The sequence below is a fragment of the Rana temporaria genome, chromosome 5 (genome assembly GCF_905171775.1).
Source record: "Rana temporaria chromosome 5, aRanTem1.1, whole genome shotgun sequence".
In the NCBI taxonomy this organism is placed as follows: Eukaryota; Metazoa; Chordata; class Amphibia; order Anura; family Ranidae; genus Rana; species Rana temporaria.
Genome location: NC_053493.1, coordinates 31381325 through 31397049, shown reverse-complemented (window position 1 = coordinate 31397049; position 15725 = coordinate 31381325).

Below are 15725 nucleotides of genomic sequence, written 5' to 3'. Positions count from 1 at the left end.
AATGCGAATGCGAAACTGATTGCGAAATTTCGCTAATGCGAATGCGAAATTGATTGCGAAATTTTGAAACATTCAATTTCACCTGCCCTTTGGAAAAAGTGTGGTTTTACGTAATGGACCCTGCAACTAACAAGGTATTAATAAAATAAATACATTATTATATAGATTTGAGGGTTTACTTTGACCAATTTGTATATTGATTAGTTTAATAAATATTGAATAACCATAGATTTGGAAAATACAAGTAAACCGTTTACGTTGACATCTCTTAAATGTCTTTATGTTAAATAGTTATTATTCTCATTAAAGAGGTGAAATGCAAATGATGACACGGGACAAAAGATGGAAAATTCTTTGAAGATGTGATACACTGGAAAAACGCACAGAAACACTCCACTCTCTCCTATGACAACTGTGGTAGGAGAACTCTGATTGGCTCTGATGCAAAAGAAGGGCGGAGAAAGTATTTGCGAATATTCGGAAATCGAATATTCGCGATTGCGAATATTCGGCAACATAAAAGGATCGCCTCAGCTTAGCTACTCGGCCCAGGGTCTCTAATCATACCAGCAATGCTTTTAGATGTCGATGGAGATCACTAGGATGTGATCTGTTTTAAAAATAAAATTGAAAAAATACGAATATTCGGAATAGCGATTATTGGCCGCGAAATTCGAGTTATTCGCAAATATTCGAATATGCCATATTCGTAACGAATATTCGCAATGCGAATATTCGTGAGCAACACTACTGTGCAGTTATGTTGGAACAGGAATGGGGCCATTCCCAAACTGTTCCCACAAGGTTTGGAGCATTAAAGGGTCACTAAAGGAAAACATTTTTTTTAGCTAAATAGCTTCCTTTACCTTACTGTAGTCCCGGTTTCATGTCCTCGTTGTTCGTTTTTGCTCTGATGTTGCTGTAATCATTCTCTGTTCTGAACACTTCCTGGTTGTCTGTTTCCTGATGAAAAAAGTCATGGGAGCTTTCTCTCTGTGGTCACTAATCAAGGAGGTGTGATTACTGTGTGTTTAAAACCCCTCAGCACCAATCAGTTTAGTTTTACAAACCATCACTGCCCTGTATTGGCTCTGAGTCTCTGTAGATCACAGAAGCAAAAAACAGCATGCAAAAACGAAACTGAAACTGTAGGTACATTATATGATTGATTTTAATCTATTTTTAATCATTTTTAAAAGGAATCAGTTAACTATTATTAGCCAGATTCAGAAAGACTGGCTTAACTTTGTGCAAGCGTAGCGTATCGCATATACGCTACGCCGCTGTAAGTCAGAGAGGCAAGTGCTGTATTCACAAAGCACTTGCCTCCTAAGTTACGGCGGCGTAGCGTAAATGGGCCGGCGTAAGCACGCCTAATTCAAATGAGGATGAAGGGGCGTGTTTTATGTTAATGAATCGTGACCCGACGTGATTGACGTTTTTAACGAATGGCGCATGCGCCGTCCGTGGACATATCCCAGTGTGTATTGCTCCAAAGTACGCCGCAAGGACATATTGATTTCGACGTGAACGTAAATTACATCCAGCCCCATTCACGGACGACTTACGCAAACGACGTAAAATTTTCAAAATTCGACGCGGGAATGACGTCCATACTTAACATTGGCTAGGCCAGCTTTTTGGTGGAATAACTTTATGCCTGAAAATGCCTTACGTAAACGGCGTATCTTTACTGCGACGGGCAAGCGTACGTTCGTGAATAGGCGTATCTCGCTGATTTACGCATTCTAGGCGTAAATCAGCGTTCCACTTTGCACTACAAGTGCAAAGTGAATTTGAAATTGCACTTGGAAGTGTGCAAGCTAAAATGCTGATTTTTTTTTATTTTCCTTGCATGTCCCCCTCGGATCTACAGCGACTGCAAATGCACTTTGCACTTGTAGTTTGCACTTGTAGATTTTCCTTTAGTAAATAACCCCCAATGGATAAAAAAAAAGAAAAACACACACAGGGAAGATTTACTAAAACTGGAGCGTGCAAAATCTGGTGCAACTCTGCATAGAAACAAATCAGCTTCCATGTTTTATTGAACAAGCTTCAGGATTTCATGGTCAAAGTTTGATTGAACAAGTTGAAGTTGGAAGTCGATTGGCTGCCATGCACAACTGCACCAGATTCTGAGTGCTCCAGTTTTAGGAATCCCCCCTATAGTGCTCTCTGCAATAAAAAAAAAACACCATTTATTTTAATTTAAAATACACTCACATTTGGATAAACACAAACTATATTTTCCTCTAAAAGGCTGCCCAGGAAGCTGCTATTATTTGCAGATGCTGACATGCAGGCATGATCCTTCCAGGGTTGCCAACCTCCTGCAGCATTTTTTACTGACAAAATGTAGACAATTTACTGGCGGAGCACATTTTTTACTGACAACTTGTGAAATGACTTGTGAAAACTCCTATTGAAAACTAATATAGTGAATATTTGAACAGTATAAACATGATATGGAAACACTGACTATACCTATAGCAAAGTGATTTGCTTAACCACTTAAGACCCGGACCAAAGTGCAGCTAAAGGACCTTGCCCCTTTTTGCGATTCGGCACTGCGTTGCTTTAACTGACAATTGCGCGGTCGTGCGACGTGGCTCCCAAACAAAATTGGCATCCTTTTTTCCCACAAATAGAGCTTTCTTTTGGTGGTATTTGATCACCTCTGCGGTTTTAATTTTTTGCGCTATAAACAAAAATATATTTTACTTTTTGCTATAATAAATATCCCCCAAAAATATCTAAAAAAAAAAAATTCCTCAGTTTAGGCCTGTAACGGAACCCCAAATGGGACAGGGGTTAAATCCGTTGACGATATTCCATTTCATCCAAGACAGCTTATCGACACTCCAACCAACAGGACCCGATCCATCCCATTTCCCCAGAATCAAGACGAGACACGCAGCTCTGTACTTGTTCCAAAATGAATGAATGCTTTAATGGTTTCTTCTCAGCTTTTTATGCAGTACAAGCATGTGACAGAAATTACAGGAACAATCAGACTGTCCACCCCCACCCTGGGGGGGCTTCAATACACCTTCAGATGGCTAATTGCTAAACATTCTAGACATCTCTGCGCCGGGCTATAATTATCCTGACCTAATCACTGCACATTCCTTCATTAACAGAATTCAACCAAAACACCATCACACAATGATCTCTTCTCAATCCACATCCCTAGACAGACGTTCTGTCTCCGCATACAGCTTGACAGAAAGGTATTCACACCTCTGAGCATTAATAGGCTTTAAGCAGTGTTATCACACAATGAAAGGTCTTCCAGAAGCCTGACTCAATTAGCATGTCACTAGCCAGGGCTAATCATAGAAAGGAGTCACTATTGACTGGTTGGGTCACAATTAACCAACATCTTGCAATATCTCAAGATCCTGCCAACATGAATTATTATTAATGTCCCATTTCATGTAACACATGAATTATGATTTATTAGCCACCCTATGCCCAAAAGGGGCACAGGGTGAACTTAGACCCAAGAGTTCTTAGGGCCGCTGGCACAGGAGTATCCCCCATCCCTCAAAAGTCTCTGGGTGTCACGGGTCATCCTGTTACAAGGCCGATACGTATTCTTCTACCTATTTTTGGTAAAAAAAATCGCAATAAGCGTTTATCGGTTGGTTTGCGCACAATTTATAGCGTTTACAAAATAGGGGATAGTTTTGCAATTTCATTAATTATTTTTTTTTACTACTAATGGCGGCGATCAGCAATTTTTTTCGTGACTGCGACATTATGGCGGACACTTCGGACAATTTTGACACATATTTGGGACCATTGTCATTTTCACAGCAAAAAATGCATTTAAAATGCATTGTTTACTGTGGAAATGACAGTTGCAGTTTGGGAGTTAACCACAGGGGGCGCTGTTTGGGTTATGTGTGACCTGAAGTGTGTTTACAACTGTAGGGGGGTGTGGCTGTAGGTGTGACGTCATCGATTGTGTCCCCCTATAAAAGGGATGACACGATCGATGCTGCCGCCACGTTTACACACGGCTCTCCCCGTTCTTCAGCTCCGGGGACCGATCACGGGACTCCAGCGGCGATTGGGTCTGCGGGTCCCGCGGTCCTGGTCACGAGCTTCGGACCGGGTTGCTGGAGCGACTATTTACGTCCGCAAAATGGCACGGACAGGCAGATGGGCGTATATATACGTCCTTGCCTTTTCGCGGGTCGGGGGTCCGATCGGGACCCCCCCCGCTGCGTGCGGTGGGCGGCTTACCTCGGGGAGCGATCCGGGACGACGGCGCAGCTATTCGTTTATAGCCGCTCCGTCGCGATCGCTCCCCGGAGCTGAAGAACGGGGAGAGCCGTATGCAAACACGGCTTCCCCGTGCTTCACTGTGGCGGCGCATCGATCGTGTCATCCCCTTTATAGGGGAGACACAATCGATGACATCAGACCTACAGCCACACCCCCCTACTGTTGTAAACACACACTAGGTGAAGCCTAACACGTTCAGCGCCCCCTGTGGTTAACTCCCAAACTGCAACTGTCATTTTCACAATAAAGAATGCATTTTTTGCTGTGAAAATGACAATGGTCCCAAAAATGTGTCAAAATTGTCTGAAGTGTCCGCCATAATGTCGCAGTCACAAAAAAAATCGCTGATTGCCGCCATTAGTAGTAAAAAAAAAAAAAATTAATAAAAATGCAATAAAAATATCCCCTATTTTGTAAACGCTATAAATTTTGCGCAAACCAATCGATAAACGCTTATTGCAATTTTTTTTACCACAAATAGGTAGAAGAATACGTATCGGCCTAAACTGAGGAAAAAAAAAATTTTAGATATGTTTTTGGGGGATATTTATTACAGCAAAAAGTAAAAAATATTGAATTTTTTCAAAATTGTCGCTCTATTTTTGTTTATAGCGCGAAAAATAAAAACTGCAGTGGTGATCAAATAACACCAAAAGAAAGCTCTGTTTGTGGGGAAAAAAGGACGCCAATTTTGTTTGGGAGCCACGTCGCACGACCGCGCAATTGTCTGTTAAAGCGACGCAGTGCCGAATCGCAAAACCTGGCCTGGGCATTTAGCTGCCTAAAGGTCCGGGGCTTAAGTGGTTAAGTGGTTAATTACCACTAAAAAAATCAACAAAGCATGAAATTATCAGCCCCTGATATTTACTGGCAGTTGTAAAAAAATCACAGATTTTTACAAACTGTCAGTAAATTTACTGGCGGTTGGCAACCCTGGATCCTTCACTGTGCATCAGACTCCTCAAGGTAGTGCTGAGAGTCTCCAGGTCCCACCATGTGTGTTACATCATCAAAAACAACTTCTGGGGTCAGAGGAGTCTACCTTGAGGAGTCTACTGCCTTTGTCCTCTACAACTTAGCCCAATCAAGGTGAAATGCAACAAGGACGCCAAGATGCAGGGACTGAAGCTGAAGCCTCTGTTAGCTTACCTGTGGATTTGGTTGATCTATGTGGTTTGCACCCCGTAATTTTGCTATTGTGATTGTTCCTCAGCCCTTTATTTACAGTGTTCACTCTCCAGTTTCCTGGACCTCATTTCTAAAATGTACCTTCCTGAACCTTCAGGGGGCCTACTTCTACTGCACTGCTTATCTTAGCCGTGTCTGTTAAGCAATCAGGTTTACTAGAAACCATGTCAAACTGACCATCATGACATTCTGCCAGCAACTAAGGTTACCTGACCTTAGTTAAATAAAATAATGTTTAAGCTGTTGACCCAATCGATTTACCCTTGTGCGGTCTGGCATGTCCACCAAGAGTGTGTTTGGCACCACATCATTAACTCTTTTGTGGATCATGGACCAGGCCTCTGCTGTGTCCTCGCTCTTACGTGGCCCTTCCATCTTGTGATGAATATCTTCTACAGCACCAAACACATCCTTGTTCTGCAATTCCTCCGTTTGGCAATGCAGAAATAGTGTCCACCCCACACAGAGGACCTTTCATTATTGATAATACACTTTTCGCCAAACTGTTATATCTGTGCTCCAATCAAGGGTTCATTGCAGCACAGGCCCATTTGTCCAAGGGAACGCAGAACAGAATGGCTGAACAGTAGACACATCAGAAAACTTGTGTGTTACCGGTGCCAAGATGCTATTAATTGTGTCCTTATTATGTTTGCTGCAATTACCGTATTTATCGGTGTATACCGCGCGCCGGCGTATAACGCGCACCCCAAGCTTAGAAGGGAAGTTTAAGGGAAAAAATACTTACATTTTGAAAGCTCGTTGGTGCAGCCTTGTCGGTGTCCGTCTGCTGTCTTGCCCGGCGTCCATCGGCGGCCTTGTCTGGCATCCGTCTGCGACCTTGCGCAGAGTCCATGCAGCCTTGTGGGTGTCCATCTGCGGCTTTGGAGGTCGGTGCAGCCTTGTCGATGTCCGTCTGCTGTCTTGCCCGGCGTCCATCAGCGGCCTTTTTCGGCGTCCGTCTGCAACCTTGTGGGTGTCCATCTGTGGCTTTGGAGGTGTCCATCTTGCCCAAGGTTGCATCATTGTATTTTTGAGTTTGGCGCCTCAGCTGAGCTGTACAGAGCCGGATTTCCTGTGCTGTGTGTTCGGCTCCTCTCGGCTTCTCTCGGCTCGGCTCTGTCTATGTCGGCGGCGCTCAGAGACAGCGGGGATCGACGTATAACGCGCACCCTTGATTTTCCCCTGATTTTAAGGTGCGCATTATACGCCGATAAATACGGTAAATAAAACATGCAACCCTATAGGTTCGATATAAATTATATATTATAGAGTTATTGTGCTAACTTGTTAAATAAATATATAAGGCCCCTTTCACATGGGGCAGTGGAGGTGCAGTGGCGGTATAGCGCCGCTAAAAATAACGGCACTATACAATCGGAATTGCAGCGGGTTTCACCCGCTAGTGGTGCGGTAATAACCCCCACTAGCGGACGAAAAAGGGTTAATACCGTCCACAATGCGCCTCTGCAGAGGCGCATTGCGGGCCGTATTACCGCGGTTTCCCATTGTTTTAAGTGGGAAGGAGCGGTGAAGGAGCGGTATACACACCGCTCCTCTCACCGCTCCAAAGATGCTGCTTGCAGGAGATTTTTTTCTCTCCCGCCAGCGCATCACCTCAGTGTGAAAGCCCTCGGGCTTTCACCTTGAGAATGCTGGGCAGGAGTTTTTCAGGCGGTATTTAGGCGCTATTTTTAGCGCTATACCGCCTGAAAAACTCCTCAGTGTGAAAGGGGCCTAAATCACCACTCCTCTATCCCTATGTTGTTAAAACAATTGGGTGTGCAAATCATGTGAACTTTGTGCTCTATAAATATGGTATCTGCAATTACCTATAGAATACCAATCAGATCATACATGCCATTAACAACAATTATGTGTCAAATTCCTACTACAATTTGTAAAGTGCAAAAAAAGTGCAATGTCCAAAAACGATATTGTATGATTCATTAAATCCATCAATTATGATATAACAAAAACAACTGAAAATATGCTACGAATATAACCAACAGATCCAATAGCCCAAAAATATATATTATATATAGACTCAAACAAAGGTTGCACAAAAAGTCCTCTGTGAACAGTTCCTTTAACCACTTAAAGGGGTTGTAAAGGTAAAAAAAAAATTCCCTAAATAGCTTCCTTTACCTTAGTGCTGTCCTCTTTCACTTACCTCATCCTTCCATTTTGCTTTTAAATGTCCTTATTTCTTCTGAGAAATTCTCACTTCCTGTTCTTCTGTCTGTAACTCCACACAGTAATGCGACACTTTCTCCCTGGTGTGGAGAAAACCTCTTGAGGGGGTGAGCAGGAGTGTCAGGACGCCCACTTACACACAGCTCCTTTCTCTATCTGAAAGTAGAGAGCGTCCTGACCCTCCTGCTTGCCCCCTTCCACCTCAAGAGGCTTTCTCCACACCAGGGAGAAAGCCTTGCATTACTGTGTGTAGTTACAGACAAAAGAACAGGAAGTGAGGATTTCTCAGAAGAAATAAGGACATTTAAAAGCAAAATGGAAGGATGAGGTAAGTGAAGGAGGACTGCACTAAAGTAAAGGAAGCAATTTAGGGAATGTTTTTTTTACCTTTACAACCCCTTTAAGCCCCGGACCATTTTGCAGCTAAAGAACCCCTTTTTGCGATTCGGAACTGCGTCGCTTTAACTGACAATTGCGCGGTCGTGTGACGTGGCTCCCAAACAAAATTGATGTCCTTTGTTTCCCACAAATAGAGCTTTCTTTTGGTGGTATTTGATCACCTCTGTGGTTTTTATTTTTTGCGCTATAAACAAAAATAGAGCGACAATTTTGAAAAAGATGCAATATTTTTTACTTTTTGCTATAATAAATATCCCCAAAAAATATACATGTTTTTCCCTTAGTTTAGTCCGATACGTATTCTTAATTTTTACAGCGATCAGTACTATAAAAATGCACTGTTACTGTGAAAATGACACTAGCAGTGAAGGGGTTAACCTGTAGGGAGCGTTAAAGGGGTTAAGTGTGACCTAATATGTATTTCTTCCGGAAGGGGGTGTGGCTGGGTGTGTGACATCACTGATCGTCTTTCCCTATGACAGGAAACAGACGATCAGTAAAAGGCTCACTAGGAAACACGGGAAGAGGTTTGTTTACACTTACCTCTCCCTGTTCTTCAGCTCTGTGACCCGATCGCGGGACACCGGTGATCGGGTACGCGGGTGTGGTCACGGAGATCAGGACCGGGTCGCGAGCGATCCGCCGGCGGCGCGCATGCGACCCATAGCTGGGCTCTTAAAGGGCAACGTACATGTACGTGATTATGCCCAGCCGTGCCATTCTGCCGACGTATATTGGCGTGAGGCAGTCCTTAAGGGGTTAAAGGTGACCTGCTGTAATTCCACCTTCACCGCACTAGCCACTAGTGAGGAACCACTTGGTGGCGGTGTAGGCACACATGCAGTGAAGGTGGAAGTACAGTAGGTCACCTTTAACCACTTCAGGACCTGCACACGACTATATGCGTCCTCTTTTTGAAACTTTTACTTAACACGCAGTAACATGAGATTAGCAAAAGCAGCCAACTTTTCATCTCTTATCTCTAAACAAGAAACCATACACACTCACGTTTTTCTCGGCAAAAAGCTCTGCCAGCAGTTTTCTTGCTGTTTCTGGTCGAGAAAACCGTGCGTGTGTACGAGGCTTCACACTTGATATCATAATTGTCACGCATGCTCGTGCACTATGACCTCCAGAAGCCTCTCACCTTGGCTTGTGATGCCTCACCCTATGGTCTGGGGGCGGTACTATCTCACATCTTACCAGATGGGTCAGAAAAACCAGTGGCATTTGACTCCAGGTCTTTGACAAAAGCAGAAAGCAATTACTCACACATTGACAAAGAGGCTCTTGCGCTGATATGGGCAATTAAGAAGTTTCATCTTTACCTGTATGGTAGGGAATTCACCATACTGACGGACCATAAACCACTCCTTCAGATCTTTAGCCCTGACAAAGGCATCTCCCAGACTACTGCGGCCCGCCTCCAACGCTATGCCCTATTCTTGGGGGCATACAGCTACAAAATTCAGTATCGTGGTCATGATGCCAATGCTAATGCGGACGCTATGTCCCGACTGACAGGGAGGTCCATGGACTCTTCTCCACCGGTCAAGAGTTGTCGTTACACCAGCCTGTCCTTCTTGTCTTCTGGGGAGATAGCAGCCCATACAACCAAGGATACCTTTCTGAAAACCATACTCTCCTGGGTACGTTCCGGTTGGCCTGCAACTGTCACACAGGAGTATGAACCTTATTTCCGTAGGCGTATGGAATTAACTGTGGCTGGCAACTGTGTTTTATGGGGAGACCGAGTGATCATTCCACAGACCCTCCGGAGACACATTCTGGACTTGCTACATACTGGTCATCCCGGGAGCACACGTATGAAACAAAAGGCCAGAGGCTATGTGTGGTGGCCAAACCTAGACTCAGATATCACAACATATGTGAATGCTTGTGCTGGATGTGCACAAACGGCAAGAGACCCTCCTCGAGGGTGCGTCCAGCCCTGGACTTGGCCCACGGTTCCTTGGTTTCGCCTACACTTGGACTTTGCAGGCCCGATCAGAGGACACACCTTCTTGATCATAGTGGACGCCCATTCAAAGTGGCCTGAGGTCATTCCTGTTACTCAGCCAACGACTAAGGCAACGGTTTCCATACTGTTACATCTCGCTGCTACGTTTGGATACCCCAGAGAAATCGTCACAGACAACGGTGCACAATTCACCAGTCAGGAGTTTCAGCGTTTCCTGACTGCCCACAACATCAAGCACAAGTTGACCGCACCTTACCACCCGGCTACAAATGGTCAAGCAGAGCGGTTTGTGCAGACTTTCAAACGTTATTTCAAAGCTACAGTGGCTGCAAGTAAACAACAGTCCCTGTCACCCCAGCAGCTGGACTCCTTCCTTTCTGCTTACAGAAACACACCACATGCAACCACTGGGAAAACTCCAGCAGAACTCCTTCTGGGGCGGCAGCCATGGACTGTTTTGGATATGCTCCGCCCTCAAACAGTCCAGGAACATGTACTACAGTCCCAAGACAAGATGGTCCAACACAATGAGCTCCCCCGATTCACAGCCCAACAAAAGGTATGGGCCCGATCTTATGGGGCTTCCAACACCCGTTGGCTTCCTGCTGTCATTGCAGAGACCTTGGGACCCAAGATGTACAAGGTCCGCCTGGAAGATGGTTCCATTTGCAGACGTCATGCGGACCAACTGCGTCCTCGTTCTCAACTGCCCGAATCCCTGATGCCGGCTGAACCACCAGTGTCTCAAGGATCTGCTCCCAGCGAATCAGGATGCACAGAGACTGATGATTGCGGGGACTCTGAACTTTTGAACTCAGCTCCAACAGAGCCCTCCAGCTCTGGTCCGGAGGTCTGTTTACCCTCTGAGCTGGGGGATCCCTTCTTGGCCCTGCCGGTACCCATTCCGGCCAGCCCTGTTTCCTCCGGACCCGAATCGCTGGATGCCCGGCCTCAACGACACTGTCGCCCTCCTGACCGGTTTCAGTTGCAAGAGCGGTTACGAGACTTTCGACGGGGCCGACGGAAGTGATCAGATGACATATTAACCCAGCAACTGTTCCTGGAAGCTTGAAGTCCCATAATTGTCCTGTGTTTGGAGGACTGTTATTGGACAGTTATCAGTTAATGTTTTGTGCCTGTTATTGTTTTGTTGTGTGTTTTTTTTTTTTTTTTTTTTTTAGGGATGGATGGAAGGTGTTATACCTGAAGGGTTCCACATGTACTGGCACTTTAAGGCTGGCTCCACCCAGCAGTGATGACAAGGGTCAAGGGGCATAGTAGCCATCTTAGAGAGACCACATGTAGGAAGAGATAACCTGTAATGTCCTGAGATGCATGTTCCAGTGTACAGCATGTACTGAATAAACATCCATTGTTCCAGCCCAGAGTCTTGTGTCCCTCTCAACACAGAGGATATAACAGTACCCAAAAGAAATTAATTTATTTTTATTTTTTTAGACAAATAGAGATTTATTTTGCTGTTCTTTAGACACCACTACCATTTTTGGTAATTAATGAAAAAAGGCCAATATATTTTGAAAAAAAATTTGTTTTTCTTTGTTTCTGTTTTATAAAATTTTGCAAATAAATAATCTTTCTTCATAATGTAGGCCAACATGTATCCTGCTACATTTCTTTTGTGAAAATAACCCAAATCCAGTATATATTACTTAGTCCACAAACTATAATATGAATGAAATTTGATCAATGCTGATTAGGGATGAGCCGAACAACCCCCCAGTTCGGTTCGCAGCAGAACATTCGAACAGGCACAAAATTTGTTCGAAGACGCGAACACCGTTAAAGTCTATGGGACACCAACATGAAAAATCAAAAGTGCTAATTTTAAAGGTTAATATGTAAGTTTTTGTCATAAAAAGTGTTTGGGGACCCGGGTCCTGCCTTAGGGGACATGTATGAATGCAAAAAAAGTTTTAAAAACTGAAGTTTTTTCAGGAGCAGTGATTTTAATAATGCTCAAAGTGAAACAATAAAAGTTAAATATTCTTTTAAATTTCATACCTGGGGGGTGTGTATAGTATGCCTATGAAGTAGCGCATGTTTGCCGTGTTTAGAACTGTCCCTGTACAAAATGACATTTCTAAAGAAAAAAAAGTAATTTAAAACTACTATTAATGAATGAACCAAAAAAAAAAAACGTGGGTGTCCCCCCCAAATTCCAAATCAGACCCTTCAGCTCTGGTATGAATATTAAGGGGAACCCGTGCCATTTAAAAAAAATGGCGTGGGGTTCCTTCCAAAAATCCATACCAGACCCTTGAAGCTGTTATAGCTGCAAAGGGTGGGCCAGCTTAATATTGAACCCTACGGACCAAGACTGGGATGCCATTAACATTCATGCGCATGTAAAGGCATGTTTTCCAATACTTTTGACAATATAGTGTAAAGCTCTGATAGGAGCACTTAATAATGACTGTACTTCTCTTCTCTCACTGAGGCTTCTTCAGGGGTGTATTGGCAAAACGTCTAAAAATTGTATAAAAGCCGGCCCGTGGATGAAGCCTGCCTTTTTAGTTAAACTAAATCACAGGTTTTCAATGTGCACCATTACAACCTTCTAGCTGTCGGCGTCCTAATGACCAATGGCATCAGTTGATAAGGAGCATGTCAGTTGACTGCATAGCATCCTTGTTTGACCTTCCCCTGTGTCAGGGACTCACCGACTTGCCGTCTTCATCTCTGCAGACGTCCTCCATGCAGTCCTCCTCCATGCAGGCTTCTCCCAGGCTGTTGGCGCGTCCCGCGCTCGTGCACGCTAATCGGCCGTGGCGCCAAAGAGCCCTTTAAAAACTCAGTGCTGTTTGTAGCACATTGCTGCCTGATCTGCAGTTCTGACGTGGATCCTATCTGAGACCTGTTATCTGTTCATCTGAAACCTGATTGATCTCCGAACCCGGCTTGTCTGACTACTCTACCTGAATCCTGATTGATCACTGAACCCGGCTTGTCTGACTACTCTACCTAAATCCTGATTGATCGCTGAACCCGGCTTGTCTGACTACTCTACCTGAATCCTGATTGAACGCTGAACCCGGCTCGTCTGACTCCTCGCACCTCTCCAACCCTGACCCGGCTCTGTTTCACCATCCGCTTGCTTGACCTCTCTGTTGCCAGATCCTCCTGCCTGTTTAAACCGACTACTCCTCAGCTCTCCACCTGCTTGTTTACCTGTTATGATCCGGCTTGTCTGACTCTGCTATTCCAGTATACCTGAACTATTTGTGCCGCTGTAGTTGCAGCTCTCGTACGGGTCGCTGACCCATCCTCTACTCCAGCGTTCCTGCATCTACTCATCACCACCCGGCACTCCTACCCCTCTGTGCTCCGAGTCCGCTGTCTCATATCCAGTGGCTCGCGAACCAGAGCCGTAAGAGTGGCTACCCTGCATCAGACTCTGGAAACCAGGTACGTGACACCCTGCCTCCCTCCATCAGCGTAGGGGTCACATTTACTGAGTGATAGAGAAAAACTGAGGGAGAAGAGAAACATTGGCACACTAGTCAGTACCAGTTTGCAAAAGTATATTTGCTTTGGAAGAATAAATCACCTCTAACATTGGGTGTCCTACATGGACTTGTGGCTGTTACTGAATTATGTAAAACTATTAGAATAGCTTTTACATTTTAAAATGGGGTGCCTCGATATTGTCCATCATTTTTAAAGGGTGCCTTGACTGAAAAAATGTTGAGAAACACAGGTGTAGTGACATGCACGGCCGGACTGGCCTACCGTGATAATGGGAGATTCCCCGGTAGCCCGCCTGCCCTGGGGCCGCTTTGAGTTGCGGCTGCAGTGCTCCCCTCTCTCGTGCTCCTGTGTATCACATAGCTGACTGGGTCTGTGTTTGGTGGCGGCGCTGTAACCAGGTCCCGCCCCCCTAGACCGCCTTGTGTGAGAGTAGATAGAATCAGTGTTTAGGTCTAGGTCTAGGGGGGGGTGAACCTTGTTACAGCGCCACCACCGAACACAGACCCAGCCAGCTCCGTGATACACATGATGTGATGCCCGCCCATACAGCCCAACCTGTGTGCCTGGATAGGAGGATCAGCAGGGGGGTCGCATATAGAGGAATTGAGCTTTCTATATTCCTAAATGCTTGCATTCAGCGGCTGCATGGAGGAATATAGAAAGCTCAATTCCTCTATATGCAGCTGCTCCTGCTTCTCCTCATATACAACTTCTTTTTCTGGCCCCTCCCAGTTCTCCTTGTGTGCCCTGGCTCCCCCCTCAGTGCTCTCCTCCACCGCCACACTCTCCAGCCCCCCCCCCACAGGTCTCTCCACCCCTGTTCTTTCTATCCCCCTGCTCTCCAGCTCTCTTCATCCTTCTCTAGCCATCATCCCAGTGCTCTCCACTCCCCCCATGCTCTCCACTCCACCCAGTGCTCTCCACTCCCCCCCAGTGCTCTCCACCCCTGTTCTTTCTCCCCCCCCCCCAGTGCTCTCCACTCCCCCAGTGCTCTCTACCCCTGTTCTTTCTCCCCCCAGTGCTCTCCACTCCCCCCAGTACTTTCTACCCCTGTTCTTTCTCCCCCCAGTGCTCTCCACCCATGTTCTTTATCCCCCAGTGCTCTCCAGCACCCATCATCACTCTCCAGCCCCCACCCGAGTGCTCTCCGCCCCCCACAGTGCTCTCCAGCCCCCTGTGCTCCCCACCCCTGTTGTTTTGGCTCCCCTTCCAGTGCTCTCAAGCTCCCCCAGCACTCTCCGCTCCCCACCCCTGTACTCTCCACTCCCCCTGCATTTTCCCCCACCCATGTGCTCTCCAACCCTGCCAATTCTCTCAGCTCCCCCCTACATTTTGCCTCTACCCATGTGCTCTCCAACCCTGACAGTGCTCTGCAGATGTCATGAACAATCTCGGCCACTAGATGGCAGCAGCGGCACTTTGGCGCGCGCGGGCGCGCGCACTCGCAATCGCGGCGCAATCGCGGCACACTCGCGCACCGTAATGCGCACGGGCGCGCGCACCAGCGGCGGCAGCGCGCACCAGCGGCGGCAGCGCGCGTGCACGTGAGGACGCCGTTTTGGCGCCAAACTCGGGTTCAAAAGGATCCTGACCCCTGCACTCATTGCTGACCTGTCTACAGCGCCCCCTGTGACCCTTGTACCCTTGTTCCTGTTATACCTGATTCCTGATCACCCGGCTTGTACCTGTCTCTCCCTGCCTGCTGCCTGCCCTGACTACGGATCGCCTGACCATTCTCCTGCCTGACCCACTGTACTTCTGCTGCCCGCCTGTTGCCGACTCTGCCTGGATTTGACTCTGCTGAACTTCCGCACCTGTACCGGATCCAATACCCATCAGCGGATCCCTCTGCTGGGACTTGTCCCCACTGGACTACAATACACCTTCCCCGCTGTTGCTGCCTCATCTGCTTCCTGCATCTTCACCTGCCTATTGGGTCTGCCAGCCTGCACCTGCTTCCCTACGCTGTCCGGGACCTCTGGAGCTCTTCCCAGCTCAGCACCAGCGCTGCAACCGGCACTCGTGCAACTCTGTACCCCCGAGCCCCCTGTCTGCTCTATCAGGGGTCTCGTGGTCAGAGGAGCAAGGGCAGCCACTCCTTGCACGTCGGGCTCGCCAACCAGGTACGTGACAGTACAGGTCAGCCATGTCCGAGCCCGCGCAGGGAGTGGATCCC